Source organism: Rattus norvegicus, chromosome 12 (assembly GCF_036323735.1).
Source record: "Rattus norvegicus strain BN/NHsdMcwi chromosome 12, GRCr8, whole genome shotgun sequence".
Lineage (NCBI taxonomy): Eukaryota > Metazoa > Chordata > Mammalia > Rodentia > Muridae > Rattus > Rattus norvegicus.
In genome coordinates, this window is record NC_086030.1 from 590,487 (window position 1) to 607,931 (window position 17,445).

At 43.3% G+C, this 17,445-nt stretch overlaps 1 long non-coding RNA gene across 4 annotated transcripts in view; it reads left to right on the top strand.

The window, feature by feature from the left end:
• Nucleotides 1–17,445, top strand: part of LOC134481138 (uncharacterized) — a 77,114-nt gene that overhangs the window by 18,098 nt on the left and 41,571 nt on the right. For all 4 annotated transcript variants that reach the window (XR_010056421.1, XR_010056422.1, XR_010056423.1 and 1 more), the window contains exons 2-3: nucleotides 512–682; nucleotides 1,245–1,476. This is a non-coding gene — a long non-coding RNA (uncharacterized LOC134481138). The remainder of the gene's footprint in view (nucleotides 1–511; nucleotides 683–1,244; nucleotides 1,477–17,445) is intronic.

Genomic DNA, 17,445 nt, shown 5'->3' on the forward strand with positions numbered 1-17,445 from the left:
CTCCACAGAGAGTTCATTCTCAATAGTCGGACTAGTTATGAATGTGTATTAACTACCATCCACTGTATGAAGATGCTACCCCAATGACCACCGAGAGCTGTGTTAATCTATGAGCTTGTAACTGGTATAGTTTGATATTATATATCCATTTAAGAAAATAGTAGTTATGGTTCATTCCCAGGGCTTATGAGCCTCTCCGCCATGGTTTCTTGACCAGATTTACAATGCCAGGCAAAAGTTTCCTCTTGTAGTGCAGACCTTAAATCCACCCAGAAAATGATTGGTGATCCTCATAACATTCCTGCCATCTGTGGCGCACCCATGAGTACATCTTGCCAGGGCTTTTGTTATGTAGCCCTGAGTAGTCACAGTGGAGTGAGAATAGTCTGCATAGCATCTTCTAGCATCATAAAGTTTAGCTAGCAGGGGTGGAAGCTTCCTGCTAAGTACTGTGCAGGAAGGTCTGTGTTATTTCTTCAAGTTCTTTGACCTACTTGTGTGGTGTCATCAGCTATAGGATCTTACCATCACATTCTGATGGGTAGCCCTGAGCAACGAGAATTGACATCTCTGGTATCATCTCTGTGACATCCTCGACCAACAACTTGAGAGTGAGATGTCCTACATCTGGCTCTGGACTTTTTGAGAACTTGTAGCCAATGGAAGGAGAATTATCCACCTTGTAAGTCAATTCCCTTTAAACGTTCGTTGTAAGTTGGCAAGTAGCTTTTCATATGGCTTTTTAATTTTAATGTTCTTGGACATTTTACCTACTTGTATGTCTGTGTGAGGCTGTCAGAAGTCCTGGAACTGAAGTTACAAGCAGGGGTGAGTTACCATGGGCGAGTAGGTGGTGGGATTGAACCCAGGACCTGGGAAGAGCAGCCTGTAACTGTCTGTCTCTCTGGCCCTTCATATGGCTTTTTCAAATATCCTTAGTGTTAGTTAGTTCTTCTTCATCCTCTTCCCTGCAATCCTAAAGATTTTAAACCAGTGTTTCATTTATGCATTATTTAACTACTGATCTAAATTGGTAGAAAAGATTAAAAAAAAAACACATGGTTTACAAAATTATATTTGTAATTTGACGAGGGGATTCGAGATTATGTTCAAAACCAACATGGGAAAATCCTAAAAAGGATCTGGCCTCTGCCCCCTGGTTGGAACACCTTACGTGTGTTATGATTTTCTTCTTTTATTTATTTCTTTGTTTAAGGGTGTCTGCAATTCCTTTTTGTCCACAGCTGAACACTTTCCAGGCCGTTCCGGCATCCGATGAATGTGATTCCTATGCCCTCTTTGTCTATCCTGCCATTGGTCTTCAGTTTTTGGAACTCACCCCAAAGAATCCTACAGTGTCCGGCTGCAGCTTCCTGCTAAGGTGGGCTTCTGCCAAGGGGAAGCAGATGACCTGAAGAGAAAAGCCCTGTATTTCAGCCTGAATAACAGTGAGCAGTCGGTGAAGAATCTCTACCAGTGAGTAATGTGGAGTGTGTGACTGTGCTATGCACTGGAAGGACATTTAGGAGGGACACTATCTCTAGTGGCAAGAAACCATTTGATAATAACCTTTGGTGGCTTCTAAGAAAGGCGCTGGTTCAAAACCAAGAGCTAAGCTGGACATCTGGAGCTTCAGGCTGAACAAGATTTAAAAGATACTTTCTTTTTCCTGCACTATCTGTCAGGCATAGAAACCAGAACCAGCAGTGATTATATGTTTTTGCAGAACTACTGGGGATTGCTGTGAAAAACATTGTTCTTGGGGCTACATAAAAATATCCAGTCATATCTAACTGCCTCAGTGGAAGCTTTTCAGGTTAATGATTTCTGGAGAGGAGGCATCATGATTCAGTCTCTCAAACAGGTATTGTTAAGGATTAAATTATGGGTACTATAATGGGGGGAGGTAGATGAGGCTTTTAGTCGCCTCAGGTTTCTCCTGGCACCATCACCAGAAATCATGCTGACTGGTTTACCCACAGTGTTGCCAGAGACAAATCCATTTCTTAGTCTCCCCAGTGGGTTATTCTGCTAGTGGTGCAATAGGCTATTCTTCAGGTGTCTGTCCAGTTGGTGCTCCTAGGAGACTATTGACTTCATGTGGGCTCTTTTGTCTTTGTATTTTGCAATACCAGCTTAGCCCACAGTAGTTACTTTGTGGCTTCCCATAGTTGCTTCTCAGTCAAACTAGATCATGGGCAGATAGTGTGACAGAGCAAAAATTTGCTGATCACTTTATCTGCAGAGCATTGTGATAAAACACATGCAGATATTATCTTAATTAAAACTCTCTCAACTTATAGGCGGTAAGTATAAGGATCTTCCCAGTTTTACCAATAGTCTTACCGAAATTATGAAAGGTGCTTATGTCAGAGTTAAATGGCCGAACCATAGTCAATACTGCTCTGAAGTATGGATACAGGGGTGATCTCTTATGCAGAGTAGATAGGGTGTTTCTTACTTGGATTTCATGTTACCTGGTTGTTTGTATTTGGTTCATTTTATCAGTCACTCCGGTTACAGCTCACTCTGCCCTTCTCCTGCAATTTTGATATTTCTGGAAAGCATCAAAGGAGACAGTGAAGAACCAGAGTGAATGGATGACAGTGTTTGTGTGTGTGTGTGTGTGTGTGTGTGTGTGCGCGCGCGCGCGCGCACCCATGCAGGCACGTGTATGAAGGCCTTTATGGGTCTAGTAGGGAAACACAACTTTCTCCTCACATGCTTTTTGCACAAACACACGGGCACACACATGCACACGCACAGCAGCTTCTCATGGCTATGCAGGTAACAATTCTCATTCTAATATTCTGTGATTGTTGGTCCTTCCCAGATGCTGTTGGTGTCCAGGGGCTCTGCCTTTAAAAATCATAGTATTTCAAGCACTCTGCCCTATTTCCAAGGGTTCTACATACAAGTGTCCCCTCCTGTTCTGCGATCCGTACCGGGTCTTGGTCTCCATCTCACCCGCTATGTAGTCTAGACTCTAGAACAGACTTAGCATTTGGCCTCTATCCTTTCTCCTCTAACCTCTTACCCTCTAGCTTAAAGACTCTCTCTCCCCAGGTTGTACCTAGGGCCCCTTGGAAGGAGGGCTGAGTGCTCGAAATACTACGATTTTTAAGACACAGGCATGTGCCAAAAAGGAGCAGCGTGAGACATGACCAGAGTGATTAACAGATTTGGTGTACCTCACATTTAATAAAATGAGACAAACTACAGACAATGGAATAACATAAAATGCAAGTCAGAATTATCCTACCACTACTCTGAGTGAAAACTCTGCTACCTCCCCTTTCAGCGAGGGCTTTGCCTCCCATTCAGTGTTTCCATACTTAACACTGTCTCCTAGGCTTCTTTCCTCCAGATTCTGTCAGTATCGTTGTCTTAAGGGTTGAAACATTGCATCACACATGCCCAGTATTGAGGACAACATTTGTAAACTAAAGTATCTCAGGATCATGGTCCTAGCTCCCTCTGGATGCTTTGCTGTACCCCTCCAAGGAGAAGAACATTTTCCTAGTCCTGGAATCTCTTCCTCCAACAGAGGTCATACATTATTCATGTTTGCAGGCCTCTTCTGAAACATATGCAATGCATATTAAGGTAGAGAAGAGAGTAGTTCCTGGGAAGGGATTAGTCACTGGCAGGCCAGCATGGCTGTACTGTTTTGTGATACAGTTTTTCTTTCTAGGAGACAAATTCTATCTGTGAGCATTCAAACCTACCTCAGTGTGGAGGGTAAATTAACTGTTTAGATTCCCACCAGCCACTGTGGCAAACGCCAGGATATTGATTTATGTCTCATTAGAAGGCATTTATTTAGCTCCACTCTTGCATGATTTGTATTTTCTTACTCTTTGAAGCTTTGAAGCTGTCCACTTCCAAATTCATGAGGTTTCCCAGCTGCAATACCCCTGCTGTAGGATGGGCTGAGGCTCTAGGGTCTCTTCTTACTGATTGGTTTCAGTTTTTAAAATTAAATTACTATGTGGGAGTTGGGGGTTGGAGGCAGCTGGTGGGGAGGTGTCTGGGTCAGAATCCAGTTTGTCAGAGTTTGTGTTCTCCCCTACCACGTGGATTCTGGGTTTGCTCTAAGCTCTTGTAGGGAAGTGGCTTTCCCTGCAGAGTCATTTTTTCAGCCTGGAGTTTTGTCATCTGTGGTGTGTTTTATTTGCAACCATAATTTCTATTAGCACCAACTGAGGGCAAGAGTTGAAGCTCTGCTGGTAGAACACTTGCCTTGGGGACACAAAGCCCAGATTTTTGACCTTGGTGCCATACGAACAGGGTTTAGTATCACACCTGGTATCCCAGTGTTCGGGAGGTGCAGGCGGGAGGAATAGAAGCTCAAGGTTATCCTCAGCTATATGAGACTGTGTCTCAAAAAATGAAAAGAAACCTTAGCAATTGAATATAACAAGTCACAGAAGGGACGAACACTGACCAGACTCGGGGAGGAGTTGGTTTATTTGGTTTACTGTCCTGGGTCACACAGAGCATTAGGGGAGCCAAGGCAGGAACTAAAGCAAGACAGGAACCTAGAAGGAGGTAGGAACTGGAGCAGAAGCTGTGGAGGAACATTATTATTGGCTTAGTTCCTCTGTCTTACTCAGCCTGATTTCTTATACAACCAGAGATGGTACCCTACGGTGGTATCACCCATAGTGAACTGCTCTTCCTCCCACCAATCATTAACCAAGAAAACGCCCCTCCCCCAGACTCGCCTTCAGGCCTGTGTGATTGAGGCAATCTCTTCTCTGGTCTGCATCAGGGTGACGAAATCCAGCCAGTATGACAGAGTATCACGAATACACTTGGGTACAGGTATTGGCTAGTGGACAGTGCACAGAATGAGAGAGAGATAGAGACCTGAAGAAAACCTCAACTCTCTTCATTATTGCTGTAGAAACCTAGACTAGAATGATGAATACTTGCCCCAGTGAACAAAGATCTTGTTATATGATTCAGTGGATCTTAATACTTCTTTTTAGCCATTCCCTCTTATTCTTGATTGTTGACTTTTGAGGAAATTACATAGTCTGGGAGAATTTGAGCTTAGGTATTTCGTGCAAACACAGGATTGATTTCATTGGCTAGGTCCCAGTTTCCAGAGTCATATTTTTCTCCAATATTTATTAAAATGGGTATTTTTTATTTACATTTCAATTGATATTCCCTTTCCTGGTTTCCAGGCCAACATCCCCCTAACACCTTTCCCCTCCTACTCTATATGGGTCTTCCCCTCCCCATCCTCCCTCCATTACCGCCCTCCCCCCAACAATCACGTTCACTGGAGGTTGATGAACGTGGCAGGATGAAGGGCTTCCCCTTCCACTGGTGCCCTTACTGGGCTATTCATTGTTACCTATGCAGTTGGAGCCCAGGGTCAGTCTTTGGGTATTGACTTAGTCACCTGAAGCTCTGGTTGTTTGGCATTGTTTTTCATATGGGGTCTCAAGCCCCTTCAAGCTCTTTCAATCCTTTCTCTGATTCGTTCAATGGGGAGGTCCCGTTCTCGGTTCAGTGGTTTGCTGCTGGCATTCACCTATGCATTTGCCATATTCTGGCTGTGTCTCTCAGGAGAGATCTACATCCAGTTCCTGTCAGCCTGCACTTCTTTGCTTCATCTATCTTATCTAGTTCGGTGGGTGTATATATATGGTCCACATGTGGGGCAGGCTCTGAATGGGCGTTCCTTCAGCCTTCCAGAGCCTTCCTATCCCGAGCTTTCTCTTAGGGTTAGGAGTCGTCTTACACATGGCTGTCCTCTTCACAGCAAGCATACATTGACACTGAGATAGTAGGTGACTGAGCTGGCAAGAGTAGTGCCACATCCCAGCAGAAGATCTTGAGTTTCAGGATAGCTGGGACTATCTGGTGAGACTCCTCTGAGAACAGAGATTCTTAGGAACTAAGAGGGGTTCATGGTCTACAGAGAAAATGAAGATCTGTTCCCAAATACCGAGCCTCATTGTGATTAATACATTTGTATCTTACCCATGGTGAACTTTTGCTCAAAAATTGTTTTAGACTTGGTCATTAAAAAGTACTGATAGATCTGTCATCCTCTGTCATTAATACATTAGTCCATGTGAATCAGAGTACACAGAGATGTTTGGAAGACAAAGTTTCTTGTTAGCATGAAATTCTTGCCCTGGCTTTGCCAACTTTTGGCTGTATGATCTGAAGACTAGCTCACCTCTCAAAACCAACTTTTTCCTCACTAAGATCTAGCACAGCTACCACCCCTATCTTGCAGAGCACAGTGAAGACTGATAAGCACTGGTGTAGGCACGGCTTGTAGAAATCAGTACTATTTAAGCATTTTAGGAATTTTAAGCTTAAGTAAGCTTGACTCCGATATAAGTTTTCATTCACGTCGAGAAAGCATAAAATATTCTTTCATTCCATGTTTGCTCTCAAGACAGTCAGGTTTTTGACAGAATATTTGATTTGGGCTTCTGGAGGAGACATATAACCTGATGGCTTAGTGTTCCATACACAATGCCAGACAAAAGGCAGCTTATAACAAAGTTCCTGTATGGTATTTATCTCAGTTACTTAGAAGCTTTGCTTCTGTTTGACATAGCAGGGAAAGTTTGACTTTGATCGTTAAAGTCTTTTGATTCCAAAATAAATTCTGAAGGAGGATGAATGGACTGGTTAAAATCCACTCTTTCCTCTGTTCTTAGACTAAGCAACCTGGGGATTACTGGGGCGTGGGCTTTTCACATCAGCAGCAGGCTGGCCCTGGACAATGTCTGGCCAGCCACGGTCAGAGGTGACCATTCCACAGCCTGCTCCTCAGCGCTGGAGCACTCCTTCAACCATGCTGAAGCCCTGGAGATATGTATTGAGGACAGTTTCAGTTATCACAATGAGAATGGAGAGCATGTATAATACCCACCAATTGAACCAGGGGAGGCCCTGGAAGGCCACAGCAGAATCGATGTATTGATGTGTCTTTCAAATGAAAGGCTAATCCAAGCTTCGTGGATGTTGGCACCACATCTACAGATTCTGATCACGCTTCTCCTTTGCCACACCCAGCACCTGGTAACTGGCCATCCCACCAGGAAACAGAATTGGCTTATTTGGTCCATCAAATCAAACAGGGGCCACCTATGGGAGAGGTAGAGGTTCTGGATTTCAAGGACCGAGCATTGCTTTTGGATCCAGTGGGCACCAGAACCCCAGCTCCTCCACAGGCAGATGCAGTTTTCCTAACTCCAGACAGGAAAGACCTGGGGAACAGAAACACCCAGTCCTATTCAAAGGCATGGCCAGTGCCTTCAGAGCCAGATGCTCCCGTTGCTCCTTTGGAAGGAGAAATCCTTCCTAATTACCCCGAGTCTGGTCACATGCCACCCCTGAGTGGAGGGAGATATGTGGTAGGACTGGATGACCATGTGAGTTCTAAAGCTCAAGGCAAGTGCATTGAAAAACTTGGCATTTGAGGTTTTGTTTAAGAAAATAATAACAGAGTTGACAAACTAGGCATGGACATTCACCTGGGCCCATCCCTGTACCGGGCAGGCTGGGGCAGGCTGGGGCAGGCTGAGACAGAAAGATTGTCTAGGTTCAAGAGTAGCCTGGGCCATATAGAGAATTCTAGGCCAGCCTGGATTATACAGCCAGCTCTCCTCCCAAGTTTAATGAAAAATTCGGTTTGCAAGTTCAGAGAAGGTGAGCCATGTCGAGGCTTCATAGGCATTGCAGGATGGAGGGTACAACCATTTAGCTTTGATTGTGGTAGTTAGCTGTGCAGGCTTAGGCAAACATGCTGAAGAGCCTTAGGGAGAGAATATGGTATAGACCCCTGTGTCTGCTATTTGTTCTGGTTCTTGTCCCCACAGCTGTGGCCTTCACCTCCCCTGAACCACCTTATCCTGGTTCTGTGACTCACTAGCACTAAAGGTAGCAGGAAGAAGGCAGGGGAATGCCCAGAGGGAACAACTTTTCATCCACCCTGATGGACTGGGAAACTGGTCCTAGATTTATCCTCCCCCACACCTATCTCCTCCTCTCCCTGCTCAGTGATCTGTGCCAGGAGGAAGTGTCAGAGGTCACACCTCTCTCCACAGCATTTCAACTTCACAGTTTTTCTGTCAGTGTTTTGACAAAAACATTAACCTAGCAAAGAGTACCTTCTGGTTCTGCTGGGACAGTTTCTGCAGGTTCAGGAGTTGTTTAGAGAAATAGTTCAGGAGAGAAGAAAACACTTTGTGTTTAACAGGTATAGAGTAATAGTTAGGTTAGGACTGTTGTTGTCAAGTTTGAATCTTGGCCATGCTAAGGCAACTTATTTCACCCTCAAGTTTCTGATTTTCATTTATAAATGTATTGCCAGGATTTGTTGTTAGTATATGTTATATTGTGAGTGCCTGCATTAGTCTGTTTCTTAGAAGACAATTACAGCCATCATTACTAATCTTTAGAGGATTTAAAACATAGCAAACTGGAGGATGGGGGGGGAGTGAACAGCTGGGCTGGAAAACAGAGAGACTGAAAACAGAAAGTTTCATTAAAAAGCTTTTACCTCCTGGCTCCTTTTCTGCTTGATGAAGTTTGATGAACATTTGTTTTTGTAAAGCCAAAGGCATGGATTTCTTTTAAACGTTCTAGAACTTTCAAATTCTTCTAACAATCTCCTAAAATATTCAGTGTGAGTTCTTTCTATCTAAAGAGATTTAAAGGCACGAATCAAAATTTCCTCAAAGAGTTTTTGTGTTACAGATGTGTTTCTGAGTGGCCTTTTGTTGGGGGTTGTATTTTCCTGGCCCAGGAAGAGCACACGGTTATTGGAAAGTGGGTCTATGTACAGTTTGAAACCTGAGGAGTGGGCTATGGCCCAGCACAAAACTGTAAATTGATCTAAAACCTTCAGAGAGTTTTCTTTTGCAACTCAGTCATGGTTCTTGAAGCATGAACTTTGTAGATGACAATGTGTCACAGTGTCAAAGGTTGTGCATGGCTGTTTAAGAGCTCAGAGAGGCCTGAAATAGAACCAATCACTGGGAACTAAGGGTAACAGCATAACCCAGGAGGGACATAATCTGTGGTATTTATTCAGCTGCCAAATGTAGTCAATGCTGACATCTAAATTCTAGAATGTTTATGTAAAAGACATTCAGGGGGAGAATGTCCAACTGGAAGCTTTCAAGTCATAGAGGAGAAAAATACCTTTAAATTTTATTTAAAAAATATTTATGTGTGTTCATGTGTACAGGTTCATGTGTGGGAAAGCCTAGCCCTTAAGAAAGAATGTTTGGTGAGCTGTGTGAAGCATAGAAACATGTAATTGTTATTATTTATGTTCAGAGGAAACCCTGGTGTCCCGGAGGTTTATCCAGCAGCTGTGGGCTTACTCTGGGCAGCTGTTGACATGGGGCTGAGACCTTCTAGTACCAGCTCAAGGTAGGAAACGCGTGGCTTCTGGTAGTGGATGGAGTTGAGTTCCTCCACAGCTCTGTTGTGTAGTTTGAAGACAGATGTTGTTTGAACCTTATTTTCTGAATAGAGAGCACCCTTCCCAATAAATTTTAACCTCCCCTTTAAGCATATAGTATTTGGTTTGCTGAGTCAGGGAATTAGGATTTTGTTAAAGGCTCAGAAAATTTCTCTTCTTTTTAGTATTGTTTTCATTAGGGTGTGTGTGTGTGTGTGTGTGTGTGTGTGTGTGTGTGTGTGTGTGGTGTCCACCCCATGGGAATAGGAATAGGAGCAGTGCTCTGAAGTGGCCCCAGGGCAGCTTATGTAGCATGATGGTATAGACAGGTTCCATGCTGCCACCCTGAGCAGTGTTTCTTTGTCCTGAGAGCTGGCTGCAGCCCTGCTCATATTGGGAGCTTTCAATTCCAGTCTGCAGTACATTTTTGGTTGTCACAGCAGAGAGTATCTGCATTCTCACCACCAGGGAGATGGACTCCATTTGCAGAGAGAGAGATTCATGGGGAAAGACTGTTAGTCTCAGCAGATTGAGCAGCTGTGAACTTTCCCTTCACTAAGGCCATCCCTAACTCACGCCTTGGGAACTGTTCCCTACAGCTTTTACTCTGGACTGAGCTCACCCTCCCTGTTGCCTGCTCTATTGTCATCTTCCACCAGGTTCCTGGCAGCTACACACACAGACCAGTTCTTTTAGTCTTGGGCAGGGATTTTGTTGCAGCTTTCAACCTGGAGTAGCAAGCGCTGCTGAGGTGCTGGGGTCCTCATAGCTGGGAGAACTGAAGTAGAGGAGGACAGTGCGGCTCAAGGTCGCAAGCTCTGGGCCAGGATGTGGTGGTCTCACAGGTGGCCATTTCTGAGCACCATCTCCTCTGCTGTTTCTAACCCCCTGGCTTCTGATACTTGAAGGCCGTTTCTGACTTTCCCATAGCGACGCAGGATGGGGAGGGGTCTGTGGGCAGTAAGTAGACACACCACCCAACCCAGATCAGGTGACCCAAGGGTGTCTGTTAGCCCCGCCTTCGCCCTCTCCCCCATGTCCCACCCCCAGACTGCGGCCAAGCTGCTCAAGTGGTTCTAGCTGTTGGCGGGGTCCTGCAGCTGTGATAGGCTCCTCCTCTCTGGCCCCTCCTCCCCACCCACCTCTCAGGCCCTCCTGGGATAGCTGTCCTCCTCTGGGGCCCTGCACTTGCTCCCAGCATGGTGGCTAGGCTCACTGCTCTCCTCCTTTACCTATTTTTGTCCTTGGCCATCCTGGTCCCGACAGGTAAGGTGAGTGAGGGCTGGGGCACCGGGGGAACCTGCCCTGGTGCCTGGGGGTCGATCTGTGCATGAGCAACTTTGTCTCTACCTGGCTGGCCTGAGGTGTGGCGTCTGGATAGGAATAGGGAGACCTGGCTGCTCTGGGTCTAGGGGTGAGGGTCTAAGATTTTCTGGAACTGAACCAACACTGAATTGAAGATGAGGGATGGGACCTTTTTAGGGCTGGTATGAAAACACTAGGATGTTAAAATCCTAGCCAAATATTAGTGATAACAGCTGTCCCGAGCAGTGTAACTTGGGAAACCTTAGAAAAAGCAGTCATTTTGAAAATTGAGGCCACCTGCAACAAAAGCATCTAGAGAGCTTCCCAGGAGACTCTCTGGCCACTTTCATCGGGAACTCACAGGGTTAGTAGAGAGACAAAGGGAAATTAGGTTGGGGGCGACTTGTACTTCTTAATAGCATCCTACGTGCTTTTGGTGTCTGTCCCTACACTTCTAGAGACTCTGGTCATATTTTGTGGAGGAGGTGTACACAGAAATTGTGCTGAATCAAGGGAACGTTTCTTTCACCTTGTGCAACTCAATTTGTAGACCAGGCCTAAGAGGCATCACCTGTGGTCTAAGGTTAGAAATGCAGTAACTCCTGAGTTACTGAGTCAGATCCAGTGATCTATTTAGAATAGTAATCAGATTCCCAGGAATTTGCAGGCACATTCAAGTCTGAGTAGTGTCTTCTTATGATAAATACAGTCTGTGATTGAGAATTGCATCTTAAGCATGGCCCAGCAGAGTCTTCTTTCATTTATTATGTCCCGTCTCCACATCAGGAGGGGAAAAATGGCTTCAAAAAAACACTGCGATTGTAGTTGATTCAAAGCAGCATTATGCTTTGAGCTTTCTAAAAATGAAGGCAAACCCAACCAGTGAGAAGCACAGGCTTAGGCAAACCAAACTTGGCCTTAGCACTGACTTCTAGCAAGGTTTATGTCACATATAGGGAACACTAGGAAAGAGAACTCCTTGCCCAGGTCATTATGATGAATGAATGAATGAATGAATGAATGAATCAATGAATCAATGAATGAATGCAGAAATGGTTTTCCTAAGGTAATTCTGTTGGTGTTGGTACAAGAACCTTTCAGTGAGCTACAGAGAGATGGCCAGTCTGGGTTCTGGTTTCCAGGAACCTGATGCTGCAGAGGGTGAAGACAGCCAACACTTGTATCTCTGCGATGACAATATGGTAGAGGAAGAAACCCAGCATAAACATCAGATCTATGTCATGGACTGCTACGGAGGGAAGGAAGCAAACAATCACAGGGATAAAGAGTGGCTCATGATTTTAGTCTCCCTTTGGGGATAAAATTTTTATTGTCTAGTGTCCTTTTGTAGAGAAAAGTATCCAGTAGCACAACTTATCCTTGACCTTTTTGTCCCAAACACTGCAGGAGATGCCTGAGACAGTAAATGTCAATTGTTTTTCCTTTGCTCAGTTGAAATGTGAAGCCCTGTGCATGGTAGATAATTGCATCTTATACAATGGAGGTTTTGAAACTAGACTGTGAGTGCCCTTAGGTTTTTCCTGCTTTGAAGTAAGAGAGATGAGGGAAGCTGGTAGAGGTGAAGTCATACAGTGATTAATTGGCAGCTAGAGTTTGCTCCCAGGCTCCTGTGACTCCACAGTCACCATCTTAAAACACTCGGCATAATTCATTTAGTCCTGGAGGCTGCCCCACTTCTAACCTTCTGTGGCTTTCTGAAAATGAGTTCTTGAAACACGTTCAATCAGTCCATATAATGACTCATAATCGCAAAAGATGTCTCTGGTCCAGGAATGTGTCCATCTTAGATCAAGTACTACTCCCTGGTATTTTTGTGCCCATCGTATGCCTTCCATCCTTGTTTGCTTCCTTTCTTTTTTTAAAAGATAGAGTCTCAAATTTTCTATGTGTTCAAAGCTGGCCTTGAGCTCTTGATCCTCCTGCCTCTGCTTCCTGAGACCTAGGCTTAGATTCCTGATTCTCTTGCCTCTCCCACCTGAGACTTGGAGTTACACTTCTGTGCCACCATGTCTGACATGCATCTTGTTTTGAATCAACACTACAACTCTTTAGGTTAGATATCCTCACTTCCAAGTAAGGGGACTGTGGCTACACTTCAGAAAGAATAGCAGGGTTCAACCAGATAAGAAAGCCACTCTGTGACCTTTTTGTTTTGTTTCGTTTGACCTAAGAATACTGAACCAGAAGTATCTTTGCTTTAAAGGTAGGGACCTAATTTTTCTGCAGCAGGGTCCAGGGAGCTCTGCCCCAGTGTCTCTTTATTCTTGTTCCTGGTCCTCAGAAATGGGTTGTACCTGAACAACCCTAGAAGGCATGAAAGAGGTTCCAGAAGCACTTTGGAACTCCTGGAGGGTTCCAATGTCCCTCCAGGCACAAGGAAGTAGCAACACATTTTAGCTCTCAAAAGTTGAAAGGGTGATTAAAACGTCACTCTAGAGACCAAGGGGTATTAATGTTCATGTGTTCTACCGCTTCTGAAACATCTTTTGAGGACAGGTGCATCACGCACATGTATGCCATGCACCAACCTGGGAAGGTTGCACAGTTATCTGCTCTGACACTCAACGTACATAGAGACTTGTTTCAAACTGCTTTGCAATTCTATCTTGCCATAGTCAGGACCATCCAATCAGATACACAGCTCTCAATGGACAAACTATAAATGGCTAATAAATATTTGAGGAAATGTTCAATATCCTATGTCTTTGGGGAAATGCAAATTAAAATTGCTTGAGATTAGAATGGTGTTGATGAGGATGGGGAGGGGGCGGCTTACTCAACATTGGTGCAGCCATTGTGGAAATTAGTATGTGGTTCCTCAAAATCTGTGAATAGAACTCCCATATGATTCAGCTTCACCACTCCTGTGCATGTACCTAAAGGACCTTAAGTCAACAGACCATGAAGATAGCTGTGCACCATGTTTGTGATTATTCCCAATAGCCAGGGTATGGAATCAGTCTAGACTCCCATCAGTTGACAGGTAGCTAATGACAATGTGGTACATACATGTACATAATGGAGTTTTGAGACGATTATCATTATCATTCTTTTTATTATTATTTTACTATTGGGGTATATATGTCTAGCCACACTGCAGGGTACACATGGAAGTCAAAGGACAAGTTTCTTTAGTTAATTGTCTTCTTCCACCCTACAGGTCCCAGGGATCAAACTCAGGTTATCAGGCTTGATGGCAAGTGCCTCTACATACTGAACCATTTTACCAGCCTCACAATGGATTTCATTCATCTGTGAACAAAAAAAGTTTTATTCCTTGCTGGAAAATGGATAGAACTGGATATAATCATGGATAGAACTGGATGTGATCATGTTAAGTAAAAGACATCACCCTGAAAAACAAATACCCAAGTTTTTCCTCTCATGTGCTAAGTCTATATGTGCATCCATGTATATATTTATATTCATAAGACATGAAGATAAAGCAGGACTGTTGAGAACAGGTAAGGGAGTAGTAATATGGCAAGAAAAAGAGGAGGTAAATAGGGAAAAGATAAATAGAACCTTTTTCTCAGATGTGAAATCAGAAGGGAGACTAAGTAGTGGATAATAGGGACGGTGAGCATGAGTGAAGTATGAAATGTTACTTAGGTTTGCCTGTTTCTAGATGCAGACAGCAGAGCAGTTCCTTAGCACCAGGCCTTTGAATTTTAGCCTGGAAGTTGTATGCAGGTTGGGGTAGCATAGTGTGAGAAACCTGTCTAGCTATACGAGGTTCTGGGTTCCAGGAAGTAGTGGTGGGGCAATAACAGGAAAAGGAAAGTTGGTTGATTGATAGTAGATATCTTGTAAGCAAGGGAAACGTGGGTGCTGTCCTGTGTGGTGTAAGATGTTTGGCACACAATCTCTTGCCTTTACTCAGCAGGTACAGCACCCTGCTAGCTTGCCTTGCAACCTGAAGACGACTACAGAGAGCGTCCAGTGTGTGCCGAGCAGTAGATTTCTACTGGTGGAGCACCAGTGATATTGACAAAGATGTCTATCTCATGACTCTTGAGATATCTCTGAATGCGTGTGGTTCTAGGGCTGGGAAAGAGGAGAGTCTTGTACATATCACAGAGGTCCTCTACTACTGCCAAGACACAGCCTAGACCTTGGCAGAGTTTTTCAGAACAGGATCTCTGTTTGTATTTCAGGCTAGTCTTGAACTTATAAGCCCCTCCTGCTTCTGCTCTGAAATGCAAGGATAAAGGTTTCAGACAGTTTGCAGATGTGTTTTTGTTGTTGCTTTTTTTTTTTTAATAGTTCTCTCTCTTGATTTCAATATACTCAAACACCCAAGTTTTCTGTTTTCCTTGCTGCCTCAGTACAGACGTGTTGGAAGAAATGAGGTCAGGGGCCATCTTTGTGGGTTGGTGTCAGCTCCACTCATCTCAGATCTAACCTGGACTCTAGTGAGCTTTGGCTGTCCTAACTGTACAGCAAGTCACTGAGATGGGTAGATGTTAGGTCTCGCCAGTCTCAGTGCCTGATGACTTTTATTTTATTTTTGGTTTTGTTGTTGTTTGTTTTTCTTTAATTTGAAAATATTTTATAAAAAAAGTTTTTAAAAAATGTGCTTTGATGGCTAGTGGAAGATGCACTCTGGCTTATGCCTTTAAAAATCTATTTTAACCTGTCATATGATAAATATCAATAGTCAGAAACCATATTTGAAAAGCACATGAAGGTCTTCAAGTGTTTTAGCATCTAGAGTTGTAAGACCAAAAAGTTTGATGCTTCCTTTGGCAAAATTATAATCAGGAGAGTTGTTTCTGCTGTGCACAGTGTTTATCACTTTATTGTTATGAAGTGATACCCAACTGTCTCCTGAAGTGGCTGTTTTGATTCTGGCCACCAGCAGTGTACTAAAGTAGCCATTGTGTAATGGCCTTGCCAGCACTTGTCAACTTTATCATGAACTAAACCCACAAGATTTACTCTTTTACTATACAATTATATTATAATTATATTTTGTAATATATTTAATTTAAATGCTTCCGATTACTGCAGGGTTGTCTTAGATAGCTTCTTCTTTAATGAATTGCCTGGTCAAGCCTTTGGCTCAGATCCTTGTGTTTATTTTCTCCTGGTTCCTGCTAACAATGCTCTTTTTTCCTGTTTTCTTTGCTTTATTTTTTTCATTATCATTACAATATCTATCTGTTGATTTGTCTGTCTGTCTGTCTATCTATGCAAGTCATTCCCATTGTTTGCCCTAATCTTAAGTAGTATATGAAAGGACTGATAATTTCCTTATTGACTTATTTGAAAAAGTCAGTATCTTTGGTTTATCAAGTCATGTACTTTGTGTTAACAGACAAGGACGTAAAATATTCTTTTTTGCTCTCAGTTTATAATCTAGTACAACAAAACCAAGAGAATATAATATAAACAAGGGATTGAACCTATCATAGTCGCTTACTAGCCAAATGCTTTTGAGCTCTATGCACAGCTCCAACCTTGTCTTTCTAAAATTATGCTTTGTTTTTGAGATCTACTTACCTGTAAGTTTCTGCCACTTACAGCTGAGAATAAAATTTTCAAAGTTTTAAATGCTATTAGGATTCCTCCCCACTACCATTGATTTTTTATTTTTTAGAGAAGATCTTCCTGTGTAGCTCAGTCTGCCACAAAATCTCAATCCTCCGCCTTAGTGTTTACAGTGCTGCCACTAGAGGCCTGCCCCACTATTCCTGGCCTACCTTGGTCTTTAAAATATTGTTTTAGATTTATTGTTTACTATTTTATCACTAGAAATATTTTTCCTACATGCATGGGTGTGTATCATGTGGTGCTTTGCTCCCTCAGAGGTCAGGAAGGTGTTCGATCCCCTGGCACTGGAGTTACAGATATAAGCAGCCATGCAGATGCTGGAAATCAGTTGCCAGCACCCCGGTCAGGTTACTTACAACCACCATAGCTCCAGGTCCAGAGTATCTAAGGCCCTCTCTGTAGGGACTGCACTAATACAGATTTAACCCCTCGGCCCCTGTATGCATAATTTAAGAAAATCTTAAAAGAAGTAATTTTCTTTTACATTATTGATATTTCCCATTCAAATGTGATCTATGTAATTCTTTTAACTTTGGGTTTGTTTTCATAATCTTATTCATTATCATTTCTCATAGGGCTGTTGCCAAGCATTGTATAGTATAGCTTCCTGTTATGAATAGGATCTTTTCCTCCACCTCCATTTCTCTAACTCATGAATATTGTTGCCTGAGAAAACTTAAGATTTTTTTTCATATATCTGAAATTAGCAGCAACACCCTTAACTACTTTCTAAAGTTTTGTGTGTGCATGTATAACATGAACAGCTTCTGATGATGGACCATAGTCTCTAGTCTATACACGCATGCACACACACACACACACACACACACACACACACACACACACACACAAGAGAAAGAGAGAGCTAGAGAGGCAGAAAGATAGAGACAAAGATAGAGAGACAAAGACAGAGAGACAGAAAGACATAGAGTCAGAGAGAGAGACAGACAGAGATGGAGAGAGGGAGACAGGGAACACTTCACTGACTGAGCTACATTCCTCCACCCATGTTTTGTTTTGCTATGTAGCCTAGGAATGTGCCAGGATGCTTGGTTTTGACCAAGTTTTTGAAATGTATAGTTACAGAATATTATCCATTAAGTCCAGTTGAA